The following is an 18,574-nucleotide window of genomic DNA, read 5'->3' as shown; positions in this document are numbered from 1 at the left end:
CACACTGTTGTAAACACATGCATTTGCCTCAGAAAATACTTTTCTGTTTTCATGTACGTTGGCTCACTGAATTTTCTTTTCCAAAAGTACAAGAATTTACTATCAGATGAAGTGATGTCTTAGAGGAGGCGGCTGTGCTTGGCCTCCTGTTTCTTTCTGGCTCCGCTGCTTGCTCCTGGTTTCGGCACTTCCCCCAGGTCCCAGCAGTCTTATGCCTGGTGCTCATCTTCCCAGGTTCTGAAATGTGAGGTTTTTCTGTTGATAGGGGTTGTTGGTACTTTGAGGGACTTTCTCATGCTAGTCTACTCATGACAGACTTATTCATACAGACAGTAACTTTTACTGTGAAATAGAGATGGTTCATTTTTGGAGTTCCTGTCGTGGCTCAGCGGAAACGAATCTGACTAGGAACCATGAAGTTGCAGGTTTGATCCCTGGCCTCCCTCAGTGTGTTAAAGATCCTGTATTGCCCTGAGCTATGGTGCAGGCCAGCGACTGCAGGTCTGATGAGACCCCTAGCCTAGGAACCTCCATATGCCACAGGTGCGGCCCTAAAAAGACAAAAAAAAAAAAAAAAGATGGTTCATTTTTTGGAATTGGACTCTTGCAAAGGATTCCTGGGTGTCAAAACATCCTGAGTCAGTAACTGGAAGATTTCTGAGGGTGAAAAGAATCACCACATACAAAGGAAGCTGGTGAATCTTGGAGGTTGTTTTGTCCAGACAGTTGTAGAGCCAGGGAAGTTGTCTCATCTTCGTAAGTGACTGGGAGTCACTTGAAGTCTTCAGAAGGCTTCCTTCCTTATGTGCCATGGAAGGAATGCTCATAAATTTTCTTACTTTGCAGTTCTTGTTTTTCTTGACAGTGCAGCTATCCAGGTGGAAATGATTTCTCTGTGCTCTGCAAGTCTGTTCCTTAATGGCTTACTACATTCTACTTTATATTTGGATGAACTGTCTACATGTCTTATTTGCTGTATTAAATTTAAGCTCTTGCAGTTCCCGTTGTGGCTCAGTGGTTAACGAATCCGACTAGGAACCATGAGGTTGCGGGTTCGATCCCCTGGTTAGGGATCCAGCATTGACGAGAGCTGTGGTGCAGGTTGCAGACAAGGCTCGGATCCGGCGTTGCTGTGGCTCTGGCGTAGCCCCGCGGCTACAGCTCCGATTAGACCCCCAGCCTGGAGACCTCCATGTGCCGTGGGAGCGGCCCTAGAAAAGGCAAAAAGACAAAATAAATAAGTAAATTTAAGCTCTTTTTGGTAGGAATCATATTTTAGTAATCTCTCTGCCTGTCTGTGTGGCTATAATTCCTACTTGCACTCTGAGAAAATGCAATACTTAGGACTTATCTATTTGTTCTATGCATGTGTGTGTATTCTACTTATCATCCTCTTTTTTTTTTTAAAGAAGTGCTTATTAATGTCAAATAGACATTGAAAACTAACTCATGTAACCTGCTTTGCTAACTCTAATTCACTGACCTTTTAAAACATCTCTTTTTTTCCTATTTAGTTAACTCTTATTTATATCGGAGTATAGTTGATGTACAATGTTGTGTTAGTTTCAGGTATACAGCAAAGTGATTCAGTTATGCATATACCTATATCCATTCTTTTTCAGTGTCTTTTCTCATGTAGGTTATTAGGGAATTTTGAGTATAGTTCCCTGTGCTATACAGTAGGTCCTTGTTGCTTATATATTTTATATATAGTTGTATGTATATGATAATCCCAAACTCCTAATAAAATGTCACTTTTTATACTAAAATTTTTTGAATAAGTAATATGGTTCCATGGTTCAAAAACTGAAAGATGTAAAAACTATTGAGGTAAGTCTCCTATTCTTATCCTTGTCTGGTTGTCCTCCCCATCCCTATCTTTGAGTGCTAAACAATATTCTTGGCAATCTTTTTATATTGGACATAAAGAGTTTTCTCAACATCTTTTATTGCTACAGAGTACTTGCTTGTAAGGATGAACTATAATTAACATAAAGTCTTCTATTGATATATATTTGGTGGTTTTCCATTATTTTACAATTATAAACAATGATTCAATGAATCAATTTGTATAAATGTCATTTTGCAAGTTGGCAAGTATATCAAATAAATTTTCAAAAATAACATTATTGGAAAATTTTCTGCATGCATTTATTAATTAGTTAATGTTGACAAATTGTCATCATAGGGATTTCGTACAGATTTACACTCCCACAGGTATATTTTGAAGCCAGTAAATTTTTGTCAATCTCCTAGATGAAAAATAATATCTGGGTATAATTTAATTTTTATTTTTCTTGTAATGAGTGATGTTAGTATCTATTCATATGTTTAAATCATTTATAGTTTCACCCACTTTTTGAATATTCTGTTTATATAGTTTGTCCACTTTTGGGTTGTTAGTCTTTTTATTATTGATTTTTAAGAGCTCTTTATATTTTAGAAAATTCATTTTTTAATTTAACTTGAAATTTATTTTGCCTGTTTGTTAAATATCTTGCATGTGTGTGTCTATGCGTATGTTTTGAAATTTCTTTTAAATGTTGTTGAATTTATCAACTTCTTTTATAGCCTCTAACTTTTTTTTTTTTTTGGTGGCTGCACCTATATCTTATGGAGGTTCCCAGGCTAGAGGTCCAGTTGGAGCTATAGTTGCCGGCCTACATCACAGCCATAGCAACGCAGGATCCAAGCTGAGTCTTCGACATGTACTACGACAGCTCAGGGCAATACCAGATCCTTAATCCACTGAGCGAGGCCAGGGATCGAACCCATAACCTCATGGTTCCTAGTTGGATGCATTTCTGCTGCGCCATGATGGGAACTCCTGTGGCCTCTAACTTTTGAGTCATATTTAGAAAAGCCTTCTACACTCCAAAGTTAAAATATTCTTCTAAATATTCTGTGGTTTAATTTTTCATATTTAAATCTCTGGGCCCCTTGGAATTTATCTTGGTGTACAATATCAGATGTAGAATAATAAATTATCTTTTGACATAATCAGGAAAATGAAGATTAAAACCTTCCTATAGTTTGGAACAAAAACTGAATCTACTAAATGAATGGCTCAGATTGGTGGTCTACAATGATGCCTCAACCAAAAATCCCTTTCACTGTTTATATTATCTGTATAACTTCCAACTTTCCCAAACTCAAGATTCTAATTTCTCACAAGGCAAGACTAATTTATCAAAATATATTTTTAATTATTTAGCCTTTAAAGGCCACAGCACCAAACACAATATATTACTTAGAGTTCCATAGTCAAATTTTAATAATCTAATATGATGATAAGACCAGGAATCAGTCAAAGGTGAATACAGAACAAAGACTGAATTAGATGTGGAAAATCTTTACTATATAGTTTAGATGGGGTATAAAGTTCCAAAAAAAGAGCATAAAACAGTAGGTAAAATTTCCTAGTTATAACTGGAAGACATACATTTTGACAGTACTTCTGCAGAGAAATGGCTACAGGAGCAAGTCGAACAGGGGCACAAAGTGGCCTCTTGGTAGAAAGAGCTTCTTGAAGCTGCTGGACAGATTTTTACTGGTGGGGACGCAGAGCAGGTGTGGCTTGTTGACAGAATTTGCTGTCACTTTTACAGGCCTACTTAGGGAAACCAAGTGTGAAAGAGCCCATATGTTCCTAAGATAAGACTATACAGTGGAGCTGTTGCTAGAATCCTCTATCTCACCCCAGATAACAGGCACTTGAAGATGACCAAGCCAACAAGAACAGATGAAAAAGGGCACACCTCACTCAATCCCCAACTCCACACCATCTAGTTTGCAGCAGGAGGACTGGCTCCTGGTCGGATTGGTCGGTAATGACCACGATGAGTGAGAGTTTCATGGATTGTTAGTAGCCTATTAGTTGCCCTCAGCCTATAAAGAAAAATTAATTGGACAAAGCTGTGGTCTTGGAGTAAATTGCTTTTGCAGATGTTCTAAATATGTCAGTAAAACATTCTGTGTAGATATTTAAATCGGTCATTTAAAGAGCTTTGAAATATGGAGAGAACACTGGACTGGATGTTTAAAGAACTGACATTTATTTCTGATTTTGCTGTGTAGCTGCCTAAATATGTAAACTTGAGAAAATCATGTATCCTTTTTGGCTCTGTGTTCTAAATTACTCAGCTTTGCTCTAGAAATGAATAATTGTACAATCTTAGTGGCTTACAGCAACAGAGAACAACATTTGTTTTTCATGTTCTTACCAGTTGAGAAGATGGATCATATGCCTATCTGCTTCCAGTGTCGTCTTCCTTCCAGGCTGAAGGAGCTGTGTTCTCCAGGACATGTGAGTCTGTGGCTGAGAGAGTGGGCAAAGTCACATGATGACTGTTAAAGCAATGTCCCTTCACATATCAATGGTCAAGGTCCATGGTCAAGCCCAATGTCAGTGGGATAGACATATATACTTCTGTACAAGGTATGGAGTGTTACATTGCAATGGGTTGAATTAATTAATCCTTTCATAGGAGAGGGAAATGAATATTTAGGAACAGGGAAAAAAAAACATATCCCAAGTTCTAATCATAATTTTTTTGTTTTTGTTTTTGCTTTTTAGGGCCACACCCATGACATATGGAGGATCCCAGGCTAGGGGTTGAATCAGAGCTACAGCTGCTGGCCTACACCACAGCCACAGCAATGCCAGATCCGAGCCTAGTCTTCAACCTATACCACAGCTCACTGCAAGGCCAGATCCTCAACCCACTGAGCAAGTTCAGGGATTGAACCTGCAACCTCATGGTTCCTAGTCAGATGCATTTCCACTGTGCCACAGTGGGAACTCTTCTGATCATAATTTTATCACTGCTTCCTGAGTATGCCATACAATACTCTCTGATTGTCAGCTTTTAAATGGGGGACATAAATGATCTCCATCTTTCTTTCTCTTACGAAGTTCTATGATTCTGGGAAATAGTGATTTCTATTTATTGTCACGATATGGCTTGAAGAGAGGACTGTTGCTTCTGGGCCATGATGACCTAAAGGCAGGGCTCTACATTCTACCTCTGCACATTAGAGTGCCTGGGATGATGAATGGCAAGTAGAGCTGGTTATAGTTATTTGGATTATCTCTTTTCACTAGGTGATAACTGATGGAGTTTAGATTAAAAAGTTGTTGGATTCTCTAAGCTCAAAAGTTCTTGTATGTTTGGGTCTGAGTTCCCAAATTTGTTTGTCAATAGTATACATTTAAAAGTGATGGGGGAGTTCCCTTTGTTAACCGGCTCAACATTTGATGAATCCGACTAGCATCCATGAGGACTTGGGTTTGATCCCTGGCCTTGCTCAGTGGGTTAAGGATCCGGCATTGCCGTGAACTGTGGTGTAGGTTGCAGATGTGGCTTGGATCCCATGTTGCTGTGGCTGTGGTGTAGGCTGGCAGCTGTAGCTCTGATTTGACCCCTAGCCTGGGAACCTCCATATGCTGCAGGTTCAGCCCTAAAAAGTAAAAAAAAAAAAAAGAAAAAAAAAGTGATGGGACAAGAGTTCCCGTCATGGCTCGGTGGTTAACGAACCCGACTATTATCCATGAGAACATAGGTACAATTGATCCTTGGCCCTGCTCAATGGGTTAAGGATCCAGCATTGCCATAAGCTGTGGTCTAAGTTGCAGACTTGACTAGGATCCTGCATTGGTGTGGCTGTGGCATAGGCCAGCAACTATATAGCTCCAATTTGACCCCTAGCCTGGAAACCTCCATGTGCTGTGGGTGAGGGCCTAAAAAGACAAAAGATACACACACACATGCACACACACACACACACACACACACACACACACACGCAATAAATAAATAAATAAAATAAAATGTTAAAAAATAAAAATAAAAGTGATGGGATAGCAACTGGAGCTCATGAAAAATAGACTTGGATTAACAGAAATCATAAAAGAGTCATGAAAAAATTAATTCCAATGAGACGCTTTCAACATTTGATTTATTTGCAAATACACAATCAATGTTGGGTCACATTTAAAATACATGCTGAAATTATGGTCCTAACATGGACCAGTAATAATAATAAAAGACAGAGTTTGGCAGCAGCTGCTAAGTTGGGGTAGCCTGTGTAGCAATGGTGGACCTCACATCACATGGTCTGTGATATGTCACCCCACACTGATGCTTAACATCCTTGCCTCCCTCTTGTAAAAGGGAAGTTACCAAAAAAATTAAAAAGCTAACTTATGTGTTTGATATTCCTCTTGTACATATTCTAGAGTAATTTGAGGAGAAATCTTGCTAATGCTGAGAAGGTATTTTCTTCTGTGGAACACCCATTAATAACTCATAGACGGCTAGCAAGGTTTTTCTTTGTTAAAAGATAAACTGAGACATGTTAGAAATTATGAGTTTATTTGAGCGAACATCCATTCATAGTGGCAGATCCACTTGGGAAGTAGCTAGGAGTGCTCCACAGACAGGAGCATGTGGTATTGGCCATTGTTGATGCGTGTGAGTAGAAGCAAGTCTCAGTAAATCCCAGTTCTGTGTCTCCCTCTGATGAAAACAGGTTTTGTGGGTGGATTAATGAAAGGGCCCATTAGTTAACATTTGCCCTCTCCTTTTGGAAATAAATTATAAGTCGATTTTAGAGTTCACAGCTAGTAGTCCTGAAACATGTAGATACAATCAAAGGTTCAACACATCCATATTCCTTTACTAGCATTGCTTAGCTAATTTATATATTTGAGTTCCTTGGTGGCTCAACAGGTTAAGGATCTGGCATTGTCATTGCTGTGGCACAGGTTTGATCCCTGGCCTGGGATCTTTTGTATGTGCAGGCATGTTCCCCCCCAAATGTATACATATTAAACATGTATATAATGATAAAGTGTATTAATTAATTTTTTTCATCAGGACATATATGCTATAAATCCAGAGAGAATTTTGGATCAACTGTTAACTAGAATTATTTCTTTCCTTTTATCTAAATCATGGGCTTCATGCTTTTGAACATTTGACTAAGGAGTGATTTGGATGAAAGCTACATCTTGTTTGATGTTATTCTAAAGGCTGACAGGATTTTAGGCTTCTGCTGGGAATTGAGCACTTGGTTGCCTGAAGGCAAGTAGATGACCTCTTAAGATGTTCTCCATTACTCTGATGTGACTTCTGATGTGCAGAGGTAGAAAACGTTATTTACAGAGAAGTGGTTGCATAGTATGACTTTTAAAAAATAATAGCTTTATTCAGCTATAATTTGGATACATAAAATTCACATCTTTTAAAGCATACCATTTAGTGGTATTAGTATATTTACAGCATTGCACAACCATCATCACTATGTAATTTAAAACATTGTCACCACCCCCCAAAGAAACTCCACACCTATTAGTAGTCACTTCCTCATTCTCCCACTTCCCCAGCCCTGGAAACCACTTATTTTTCTATCTCTCTGGAATAGTTACAGACTATTTAAACACTGGCGTAGGCACTAGATTAATTATATATATGTGTATGTATGTGTATATATATGTGTATATCCACATACACCTACATGTGCTGTCCCTTTTTCTTCTGTGGAACACCCATTAATAACTCATAGAAGAATAGACATAGACACAAATACACATATACATGCAAACACACACACACACATATATAAGTACATTTGTGTGTCTTTATAAAGACTTTGTATGAGAAACTCTTTCAGGTTGCAAAAATGGAGACATACTCAGGCATTCAGGCACTCATGTGCATTCAGATATTAGAGACAGCATGAGGTCCTGCAGGTTAAGGGCTCACCCCTACAAGGCTCCCTATCTCCACTGCCCCCAACACACACACGCGCTCACACACACACACACACACACATCAGACTCCTATAGCGAGTCCAGGTTGTCACCTATGGTTCTGACCCACTAGCTATAGGTGAAAGCTTCCCATAACTCTTTGCCCAAGTTCCATTAATTTGCTAGAGTGGTTCACAGAACTCAGAGAAACATTTTTCTTACTAGATTGCCTTACAGTTATAAAGGATATAACCTAGGAACAGGCAGATGGAAGAGATGCACAGGGCAAGGGATTCCATGTGCTCTCTGGGTACCCCACTTTCCCAGAATCATCACGTGTTCCCCAACTCAGAAGCTCTTTTTTTTTCTTATTACTCAATGAATTTATTACATTTATAGTTGTACAATGATCATCACAATCCAATTTTATAGGATTTCCATCCCACACCCCTAGTGCATCCCCCCCACCCTACAACCTGTCTCCTTTAGAAACCATAAGTTTTTCAAAGTCTGTGAGTCAGAATATGTTCTGCAAAGAAGTTCACTGTGTCCTTCTTTCAGATTCCAATGTCAGTGATAGCATTTGATGTTGGTGTTTCATTGTCTGAGTGACTTCACTTAGCATGATAATTTCTAGGTCCATCCATGTTGCTAAAAATGCCATTATTTCGTTCCTTTTAATGTCTGAGTAATATTCCATTGTGTATATGTACCATGTTTTCTTGATCCGCTCCTCTGTCAATGCACATTTAGGTTGTTTCCATGTCTTGGTTATTGAAAATAGTGCTGCAATGAACATTGGAGTACATGTGTTTTTTCTTTTCTTTCTTTCTTTTTTTTTGTCTTTTTTTTTGCCATTTTTTGGGCTGCTCCCATGGCATATGGATGTTCCCAGGCTAGGGGTTGAATCGGAGCCATAGCCACCGGCCTACGCCAGAGCCACGGCAACATGGGATCCGAGCCGAGTCTGCAACCTACACCACAATTTACGGCAACGCTGGATACTTAACCAACTGAGAGAGGCCAGGGATCAAACCCAAAACCTCATGGTTCCTAGTTGGATTCCTTAACCACTGAGCCATGACGGGAACTCCACACATGTGTCTTTTTGAGTCATGGTTTTCTCTGGATAGATGCCCAGGAGTGGGATTACTGGATCAAATGGTAGTTCTATGTTTAGTTTTCTGAGGCATCTCCATACTGTTTTCCACAGTGGTTGCACCAATTTACATTCCCACCAACAGTGTAATAGGGTTCCTTTTTCTCCACACCCTCTTTAGCACTTATTGTTTGTAGACTTTTGGATGATGGCCATTCTGGATGGTGTAAAGTGGTACCTCATAGGGGTTTTGATTTGCATTTCTCTAACGATGAGTGATGTTGAACATCTTTTCATGTGTTTTTTGGCCATCCATATGTCTTTTTTGGAGAACTGTCTGTTTAGATCTTCTGCCCATTTTTTGATGGGGTTGTTTGTTTTTTTGGTATTGAGCTGTCGGTGTTTATAAATTTGGGAAATGAATCCTTTGTCAGTCAATTCATTTGCAAAGATTTTCTCCCATTCTGTGGGTTGTCTTTTCGTTTTGTTTAGGGTTTCCTTTGCTGTGCAGAAACCTTTAAGTTTAATTAAGTCCCATATGTTTATTTTTGCTTTTTTTGTCATTACTCTAAGAAGTGGATCTGAGAAGATGTTGCTATCATTTATGTCAGAGAGTCTTTGGCTTATGTTTTCCTCTAAGAGTTTTATAGTGTCTAGTTGTATATCTAGGTCTTTAATCCATGCTGAGTTTATTTTTGTGTATAGTGTTAGGAAGTGTTCTAATTTCATTCTTTTCCTTGTGGCTGTCCAGTTTTCCCAGCACCACTTATTGAACAAGCTGTCTTTTCTCTCTTGTAAATTCTTGCCTCCTTTGTCATAGATTAGTTGACTGTAGGTGCATGGGTTTAATTCTGGGCTTTCTGTCCTGATCCACTGATCTGTAATTCTGTCTTTGTGCCAGTACCATATGTTTTTGATGACTGTTGCTTTGTAGTATAGTCTAAAGTCAGGGCGCATGATTCCTCCAGCTCCATTTTTCTTTTGCAGAATGTCTTTGGCTATTCTGGGTCTTTTGTGCTTCCAAATAAACTTTAAAATATTTTGTTTGAGTTCTGTGAAAAATGTCCTTGGTAATTTGATAGGGATTGCATTGAATCTGTAGATTGCCTTGGGTAGTATAAATTTTGCTGATACCGATTCCTCCAGTCCAAGAGCATGGTATGTCTTTCCATCTGTTTGTGTCATCTTTGATTTCTTTCATCAGTGTCTTGTAGTTTTCAGAGTACAGGTCTTTTGTCTCTTTAGGTAGGTTTACTCCTAGGTATTTTATTCTTTTGGATGTGATGGTAAATGGGATTGCTTCCCTAAATTCTCTTTCTGATCTTTCATTGTTAGTATATAGAAATGCCATCGGTTTCTGTGTATTAATTTTGTATCCTGTGACTTTGCCAAATTCATGGATGAGTTCTAACAGTTTTCTGGTTGCATTGTTAGGATTCTCTAGGTATGGTATCATGTCATCTGCAAATAGGGATAGTTTTACTTCTTCCTTTCCAATTTGCATTCCTTTTATTTCTTTTTTTTTCTCTGATTGCTGTGGCTAGGACTTCCAAAACTATGTTGAAGAGTAGTGGCGAGAGCAGACATCCTTGTCTTGTTCCTGATCTCAGCTGGAATTCTTTCAGCTTTTCCCCATTGAGAATGATGTTCGCTGTGGGTTTGTTGTATATGGCCTTTATCATGTTGAGGTAGGTTCCCACCATGCCAACTTTCTGAAGGGTTTTTATCAGAAATGGGTGTTGGATTTTGTCAAAGGCTTTTTCCATGTCTATTGAGAGGATCATGTGGTTTTTATTCTTCAGTTTGTTAATGTGGTGTATCACACTGATTGATTTGTGGATATTGAAGAACCCTTGCATCTCTGGGATAAATCCCACTTGATCCTGATGTACAATCCTTGTAATGTATTGTTGGATTCTGTTTGCTAGTACTTTGTTGAAGATTTTTGCATCAATGTTTATCAGTGAAACTGGCCTGTAGTTTTCTTTTTTTGTGGTATCTTTGGTTTTGGTATCAGGGTGATGGTGGCCTCATAGAATGAATTTGGGAGTGTCCCTTCCTCTGCAATTTTTTTAGAATAGTTTCATAAGGATAGGTGTTACCTCTTCTCTAAATATTTGATAGAATTCGCCTGTGAAGCCGTTTGGTCCTGGACTTTTGTTTGTTGGAAGTTTTTTAATCACAGTTTCAATTTCAGTTCTTGTGATTGGTCTGTTCATCTTTTGTATTTCATCTTGGTTTCATCTAGGAGGATTGTACTTTTCTAAGAATTTGTCCATTTCTTCTAGGTTTGCCATTTTATTGGTTTATAGTTGCATTTAGTAGTCTCTTATGGTCCTTTGTATTTCTGTGATGTCCGTTGTTACTTCTCCTTTTTCATTTCTAATTTTATTGATTTGAGTCCTCTCTCTTTTTTGCTTGATAAGTATGGCTAAGGGTTTATCAATTTTGTTGATCTTTTCAAAGAACCAGGTTTTCATTTCATTCATCTTTTCTATGGTTTTCTTCATTTCTATTTCATTGGTTTCTGCTCTGATCTTTATGATTTCTTTCCTTCTACTAACTTTAAGTCTTGTCTGTTCTTCTCGCTTGAACTGCTTTAGATGTAAAGTGAGCTTGTTTATTTGCGCTTTTTCTTGTTTCCTGAGGTGGGCTTGTATTGCTATAAACTTTCCTCTTTGAATGGCTTTTGTTGCATTCCATAGGTTTTGGAGTGTCGTATCTTTGTTGTCATTTGCTTCTAGGTATTTTTTAATTTCCTCTTTGATTTCTTCAGTGATCCATTGGTTGTTTAGTAGCATGTTGTTTAGTCTCCACGTGTTTGTGTTTTTTGCAGGTTTTTTCTTGTTGTTGATGTCCAGTCATATAGCATTGTGGTAGGAAAAGATGCTTGATACGATTTCAATTTTCTTGAAGTTACGAGGTTTGATTTGTAGCCTAGGATGTGATCAATCTTAGAGATTGTTCCATGTGCACTTGAGAAGAATGTGTCTTCTGTTGCTTTTGGATGGAATGTCCTATAAATATCTATTAAGTCCATCTGGTCTAATGCTTCATGCAGGGCTTGTGTTTCCTTGTTAATTTTCTGTCTGGATGATCTGTCCATTGATGTAAGTGGGGTGTTAAATTCCCCCACTATTATCGTGTTATTGTCAATTTGTCCTTTTAAGGTTGTTAGCAGTTGCCTTATATGTTGTGATGAACCTATGTTGGGTGTGTAGATATTTAAAATTGTTGTCTTCTTCTTGGATTGACTCAGAAGCTCTTTGAACCCAGTGGTTTTGGAGTTTTATGGAGGCTTTAGTACATAGGTGCAATTGATTACATCATGGGCTCAATCTCCATCCCCTCTCCCCTCCTCAGAGGTCAGTGAGGTGGGACTGAAAGTTCCAACCCTCTAATCACATGGTTTGTTTCTCTGGCAACCAGCCTCCATCATTAGGTTCGGTCCCCAAATTACCTCACTAACATAAACTCAGCTGTTGTTGAAAGAGGTTTGTTATGAATATCAAGATCCTTGAATATCTCTTGTCACTTAGGAAATTCCATGAGTTTTTGGAGCTCTGTGTCTGAAAAGGAGATGAAGAACAGATATATTTCTTATTATGAAAACCAACCCAAATATATTTCTTATTATAAAAACCAACCCTCCTGAGTTTGAATCTTTGTCAAGTCACTTAATAGCTTTGCTCCAGTGTTCTCCCATTTTAAAAATAAGGATGATAGGAATTCCTGTTGTGGCTCAGCAGTTAACAAACCCGAATAGTATCCATGAGGTTCCAGCTTTGGTCCCGACCTTGATCAGTGAGTTAAGGATCCAGTGTTGCTGTAAGCTGTGGTGTAGGTCTCAGATGTGGCTCAGATCTGGTGTTACTGTGGCTGTGGTGTAGGTCAGAAACTATAGCTCCAATTCAACCCCTAGCCTGGGAACTTCCATATGCTGTTGGTGCAGCTGTAAAAAGCCAAAATAAAATAAAATAAAATAAAAATAAAAATAAGGGTGATAATAGTACCTACACCATAGGACTGATGGAGAGCTTAGACTGAAGGATACACATAGGGAACAAAGAACAACTTCTGATGTTAAGCGAGTGTTATGTAGATGTTAACTGTGGTTACGAGATTTCATATATCTCTAATGACTCAATTCTTTGATCAGCTTTTGAAAGTAACAGACCATTGGCTTTGTTAGTGATTTACACAACAGGGTGACTCAGCTTAATCTGAATGGGCCACAATTTCTCTCTACTCCACTATGTGTCATAAGTTATATTGCCTCATGGTTCCTGCTTTATTGCCTTTTCTGTGGTTTTCTCTGGGCTTCCTCAACATTCCATCAACCACCAACTCTTACCTTCTCTGACCTGCGACAGAAAATCTGACAGATTTGGCATGTCCTATTAGAATAGAGAGTGTGTGTATTGAGTACAATGTCAGCCCTAGTTCTGAATCAAGCTAAGGTAGCAGGGTCACATGGCACAGAGCCTGGCTAAACACACACACACACACACACACACACACACACACACACACAGACACAGCTATGAGCTTGATGAAAACCTTGGGGCTTCTGAAAAGAGGTAGGTGTAATTTTCAGGTATCCTTCATAGAATATCCACTACACTGTCATAACAGGGGATGTATTTGCTGTATTAAGTGGGAAAAGAAGAACACAACTTTTTACAACGCAAGTAAGATGATGGGAGAAAAAGAAGAAGAAAACACACAACTTAAAACAATTGATTTTTGATTTAGTCAGTCAGTCAATGCGATTTTTCCTTTCTAACCTTTAATATAACCAAATTCTATCGCATATGCAGATACTACCTTATACAGCATACCTTATAGTTAATAAAGTCTAACTCAAGTATTCTTTTTTCTTTAAAGAATAATGTTTTATTATCATGATTTGTGAAAAGAGAGTAGACAGTTCAAGAAAGGACACAGACAGTGTCCTGTTTAAGGTCCCAGATTTCTTCTTTTTGATGGGGATGGGACCTGATGACATCCGGAGGCCATTCTAATGCCACCAGTGTTCTTTCATCCGGAAGGTTCATGAAGAGTAGAAGTTAATAATATCTTAGAAATTTTAAAGGCATGAGCTGTAATGTGTTCTTTAAAGTGTAACCATTTCTCCGTCTAAGGAGATGTCAATGGTGTAAAAGAAAAGTTGAGAGTGATAGTAAATTACTTAGATAATTTAGTTGGGGATTTTATAATTGAGAAAGGAAAAAATATTTCAGATCAGATTTGCCTAACTGACACAATGATATACTCCTCACCGTCTTTATTTATTTATTTAATTATTTTTTGCATTTTAGAGCCACACTTGTGGCATAAGGAGGTTCCCAGGCTAGCGGTCGAATTGGAGCTGCAGCTATCTGCCTATACCATAGCCACATCAGATCCAAGCTGTGTCTGCGACCTACACTACAGCTCCCGCCAGTGCCAGATCCTTAACCCACTGAGTGAGGCCAGGGATTGAACCCACAATGTCATGATTCCTAGTCAGATTTGATTCTATTGCGCCACGATGGGAACTCCCGTCACCATCTTTATTTTTGCGAGTGTGGAGACCACGTAAAGTCCTTGGTTCACCCTACTTGTTCTGGACATGCCAACTCTTCAAAACAGTTTTAAAAAATTTCTCTACTTGGAGGAATCTATGACATATGGCTCTCAGTTTGTTTTCCAGCTGTTTTCTGTTAACCTAGACTCTGGGAATTTTTTTCCCAACTAATTTATATATAAAGGCAGGATGCAAGTCAAGTAGGGAGTTGTACTTTGGACGTGAGGTTGTTCACAGAGCATGAAAAGAGAACGTGATTATTTTAGCAAATTACAGATGGATGACTATTTATAATTTTTTTTTTGGTCTTTTTATTGTCTTTTTAGAGCCACACCCTCAGCATATGGAAGTTCCCAGGCTAGGGGTCAAATTGGAGCTGTAGCTGCCGGCCCACATCACAGCCACAGCAACATGGGATCCAAGCCATGTCTGCGACCTACACCATAGCTCATGGCAACAGAGGATTCCTAACCCACTGAGCGAAGCCAGGGATCAAACCCACATCCTCATGGATACTAGTCCGGTTTGTTACCACTGAGCCCTGATGGGAACACTTATAATTTTTTATTCTTTCTCACTCTCCCATACTCTTCCTTCTCTTTCCCTTTTCACCTTTATAAAATTTTCAGATACACTGTTTTATCCTTATCTGATTGAGGATGTACACCTGGAATAATTCTAAACCTGTATGAGCGGCACCCCTTTTAAAGTCACAGGATCATGGAAGCAATTAATTAAAAACAGCAGGTTCTTACCTGATGTCTTCAGAATGACTTTTAATTACACCACATGCCCTACTTTTCCCAATGAGGATGCTCTGTAAACCTGCACATGGTTTTCCCCCACAATCCTTGCAGACAAACCCTCTGTCCAGCAGGACTGCTGCTGCCTGCCAGACCAAATCCTTTATCTGCGACAAAGCCTGCCATTGTGTCCCCCATGCAGCCCCATTGATCTCTCCCAAAGGGCCTTTTAGAACATGTGCACACTTATTTCCATTCCCTGATGTGCTGGACGCAATAATAGCCAGAGAACCATGGTAACTTGCTTGGACTCAACGCTCTCCAGTGTTCTCTGAAAGCCGTATCTGGCAGCTGGACTTGTGTGTGTGTGTGTGTGTGTGTGTGTGTGTGTGTGTGTGTGTGTGTCTAGTTAGGGAAGGGCAATCTCTGGTGCTTTTGTTGGAGGGTGAGGAGGGAATAAAGAGCTTGAAGAAGTGACAAGGTGTCAGTGTCCTCCTGACTCAGCTGTTCAGCGCCCTAATCCCAGCCCACAACTGGATGTCTAAGGGATTGAAGGAGAACGTTTCTTCTGGCTAATTTCCAACTGTTTCAAAATGCACTTGATAAAGTTCCATGTGATTTTTTTTTTTTTTTTATGTACCACCTGCTCTAGCAATCCCAAAGCAACTTTTCCCCCACTCCATTGTACTGTACATCTGTTATTTTGCTGACATGGAAGCTAGCATAACAATTAGATTCATTACTTGCCCAATAAATGGATTCCAGCTAAACTTAAAAGACCTCAGTGTATTCTTTGAGCATTTATCCAATGAGAGAATGAATTTTAAAATCCTGTTTAAAAAGGCTTTTTCAAGTTAGACCAGTAACTTGTCATTCATATAAGCTTGTTTTATTTCAAGGTGGTGATGAGATGAAATTAGAAAGCCTGAATGATGGGTAAGACAATGAGAGGTGTCTGGGAATCATTTTCACTTTCTTTTAAGCAAAAGAAATTTTGGGAAGGTATTTAAAAAGAAAATCCCAAATTTTCTATCTGCAGAACAATTTTAACAAATGAAGACCTTGATGGAGTGACAATTGCTCCCTCCCCCCCACTTCTTCCCCATAATAAAAACAAAGAAACAAGTTCTTCTCTAGAGCTTTTTTTTTTTAAAGAAATATACATATATATATATATATATATATATATATGTACACTTTCGTTGGGTAAGGAAGGAAGGTAATTTGAAAATATATATTTTTTTCTTTTTAGGGCCGCACCTGCAGCATATGGAAGTTCCCAGGCTAGGGATCAGATCAGAGGTGCAGCTGTCAGCCTACATACCACAGCCATAGCAACGCAGGATCTGAGTCAAGTCTGCAACTTAGACCACAGATCAAGGCAAGGCCGAATACTTAACTCACTGAGTGGGGCCAGGGATCAACCTGCATGTTCATGGGTACTAGTTGGGTTTATTACTGCTGAACCACAATGGGAACTCCTTGAAAACAGTTTTCTATGTTGAAGTACACGTCATGGTTCAGCCCTAGGCACTGTCTTCGTGTGTGGCTGTGTGGTGTAAAGTTTCACTGAACATTTTCTGAGAGAAAGGGACTAAATAAACTCATTAAAGGGCTGCTATGGCTGGAGGTGCTAAGCCCCCCAAAAAGAAGCTGGTAGTGGAGTTGAAGGAAGTTCTTATCCCTAGTGGGGAATTTAAATTGACAAGATAAACTTATGTATGCCTAAAAATAGCCAGTTTATATTATTCAGACTCAGCAATTGCTGTCTAAAAAGTTTACTTCAAATTTGGTTTAAAAAACACTGATGAAGCTTTTTAAAAAATATTAATATTCTTATACCTAAATTCTATACAACAAATATAATTGAGTACCTCTTATGTACAAAGAATTGTGCTAGTAGCTGCAGGGAATACAAATGAATAAGACAGAACTTTCTTGAGGTGTTTTTAGGCTAATTGCAAAAGATAGAAGTAGAAAAGAATGAGGCCACACCCCAAACCTCTGTTTCAGGCAAAAGAAGAAAAATCCCACAATTAATACATATTTTAAAAAGTATTTGGAGCTTCAAATAGATAGGATTGTAATCCATGGAAGGGTACGCCAGGTCCAGTTAACATGATGAGTTAATGCTAAAAAGTTGTAGCCATGTTATTTTTTCCAATTAACCCACAGAAGTCTAACATGTAAATGTTACTTTAATAGTATGTTTAGCATATATGTATATATGAATAGATATATAATTTGTATATATATGAATACATTCATATATATTAACTGTAATCTGACCACCATTATATGTTTTGTTTATATATGAACTAATTTATAAGATTATCAATGAGGGGAAGAATATTAGAAGAAAGGATTTGTTTTTCAGGGTTCTGGGAAAACCTCTGGTATACTTTGCCAATTATAGGTGTGAAGGTTTAAAAGTTTGAAATTTGGGAATTAGCTACAAAATATTGATCTCATGCATTCTTTCAACAAATATCCTTGAGCACCCATGATATAAGCCACATCTAGGCACCGGAGATGGAATGATGCAAAATCCTCACTATTCTGAACATCAAGTTCTCATGGTGAGAGTTGACGGACATTAAGTAAATACAGGATGCGTCAGATGCAGGTAAGATCTATGGTGAAAAATGCATTAGGCAACTGGGAGAGGATGTATGTTATATAGGTTGTCAAAGAAGACATGCTATTTGGAGTTTCTGTTGTGGCTCAGTGTTAATGAATCGACTAGGAACCATGAGGTTGGGGAGTTGATCCCTGGACTCGTTCAGTAGGTTAAGGATCTGGCATTGCCATGAGCCGTGGTGTAGGTCACAGATGCGGCTCGGATCTGCTGCAGCTGATTAGACCCCTAGCCTGGGAACTTCCATTTGCCCTGGGTGCAAAAAGGCAAAAAAAGAAGACATGCTATTTGAACAGAGAGCTGAAGTTGGTTTGGAGGAAGGGAGATCCATGAGCAGGAGCAGGAAGTACAAAGGCCCTGAGGCAGGAGGGTGCCTGGGGGTGTGAGGAACAACTTGGAGACCAGTAAGATTTGAGTAGAGTGATGGGAGATTTAGGAGTAAGAGAAGCCTTTAAAGCCATTGTGAGAACTTTGGCTTTTACTTTGATTCAATTGGAGACATTGGCTGCTCTTAAAGAGACAGAGCCCACGATCTGACTTCCATTTATTCCAATGTGGGTGACTTGGACTAAGGTGGCAGACATAGAATTTGGAATATTTTGAAGAGGATCCAGTAGGATTTTCTAATGAATTAGAAGTGGAAAGTGAGAGGAAAAAAAGTCAAGAATAACTTGGAGGATTTTGACTTAAGTACTAGAAAGAAAGGAGGAAGGAAAGGAAGGGAATGATGGGAAAATCGTAAACCAAAACTGAATCCCAGTCTCCAACGTTG

General features: G+C 38.8%; 1 long non-coding RNA gene across 2 annotated transcripts in view; it reads left to right on the top strand.

Annotated features, from left to right (window-relative positions):
- Nucleotides 1–18,574, top strand: part of LOC125117228 (uncharacterized) — a 191,113-nt gene that overhangs the window by 107,263 nt on the left and 65,276 nt on the right. For both annotated transcript variants that reach the window (XR_007132548.1, XR_007132549.1), the window contains exon 4: nucleotides 4,227–4,306. This is a non-coding gene — a long non-coding RNA (uncharacterized LOC125117228). The remainder of the gene's footprint in view (nucleotides 1–4,226; nucleotides 4,307–18,574) is intronic.

Source organism: Phacochoerus africanus, chromosome 2 (genome assembly GCF_016906955.1).
Source record: "Phacochoerus africanus isolate WHEZ1 chromosome 2, ROS_Pafr_v1, whole genome shotgun sequence".
In the NCBI taxonomy this organism is placed as follows: Eukaryota; Metazoa; Chordata; class Mammalia; order Artiodactyla; family Suidae; genus Phacochoerus; species Phacochoerus africanus.
The sequence above is the reverse complement of the archived record's forward strand: the minus strand, read 5'-3'. Positions and strand labels throughout refer to the sequence as shown.